We start from the raw sequence: 1,440 nt of genomic DNA, 5'->3' as shown, positions 1-1,440 counted from the left end.
AAACACAGTCAAGTAGCAATTGGTTAAAAGAGGAACCGGCATAAAGTATTTAAATAACATTTTATATGTGATTACATCGCAATTTTGTTTTATCCAACAAAATACTGCCGGGCAGCAGTTTCGGGAAGCATCCCTATGTTTAAAAAAGCAACTGTGTTCAAGTTTGATTCCTACCTGTTGTGCCTTTTAAGCCAGGATTACCTATAACACCTGTCACATATAGTTACCCAGGCTGACTGCAGCTCTGGGAAGCTACAATATGGGCTGTGATTAATTTGAAGATTTCAGAGTAATACTGTTATAAAAGCTACACTCCGGACAAAAATAGGATTAAGCTCTGAGGCTGTATATGAGCTAAAAGTGTTGAAAGCTAAAGCCCCCGTGCCACCGCTCACGACGGGCAGTTTAAAATGACAGAGTTTGCTAAATTCACATTAAAGTAGAAATGTTTTCAATTATTCATCTTCATTGACTTCATATTGTCTTTTTTTTTCCCCCCACTGCTTAAACTGATAATTACTTTGAGTAAACAGGCGGCCAGTTCCCATAGAAATGCTTTAATAGAAATGGTCGAAAGTTCTCGTAGTAAAACCTTCAACCTCGCCACTATAATAAATAAGCCCGGCACTTTGATGAAAATTAACACTATTTTTGTAAAGAGCACATTGGGGGATTGCAGTCAGGTCTTATCTTTAGTTCCAGTCAACTAGCAATCCTGAAAGAGTTTGCATCATCATCAGAGCAGGCCATTTGATAGGATTCTGCTGCTGAACCTAATCAATCTATGGAATACTGTGGCTGCGCGGTGTAACAAAGCTAAAATAGATTTACAAATGGGGTTTTAGAGGATAAGCTCCTCCACAGGATTACATATTGATTTTAAATATAAAAAGCTTATCATATAAACCATAACTACAAAAATAGTGAACCTATGCATAAATCCTTTTAGAAGAGCACCCACTTCAAACTATAAGCCAAGAATAAATCAAGATGTACAAAATCCGAAAGAAGATCCATTTCTTGGGCAGAAAATGAACACACCACCCCAAGGTGTGCAAAAATGAACTTATCTTTTCTAAGGAGGCATTAAATCTCGAATGAAAAAAAAGAAAGGGACGTGAGGAAAGGTAGCTGGAAGTAAGGCATCCCGCCACTCGGCCGCGGACATGGTAAAAAATCAGGCTCTGAAATGCAGCACCTTGTTTACACGAGCCGGCCAGCTCCCAAACAGACAGCCAAAATGCCTTCCCATGTGCGCAGGTTAAAACAAACCCAGTAACCTATATTTTCTTTGGCCTATTAGGCAAGGATTTCAGGCCTTTTTCGGTCGGAGCAGTCTCAGCAGTGGAAAGAGAGGAACACTTCCTAGCTGGAAGAAGGCAGCGCGTTAACTCTCTCTTTCTTATCTCTACAGCTAAACGGGGGGGGGGGGGGGGGACG

This window comes from Aptenodytes forsteri, unplaced genomic scaffold (genome assembly GCF_000699145.1).
Source record: "Aptenodytes forsteri isolate BGI_AS27 unplaced genomic scaffold, ASM69914v1 Scaffold582, whole genome shotgun sequence".
NCBI classification, from domain to species: Eukaryota; Metazoa; Chordata; class Aves; order Sphenisciformes; family Spheniscidae; genus Aptenodytes; species Aptenodytes forsteri.
Note: the sequence above shows the minus strand (reverse complement) of the source record.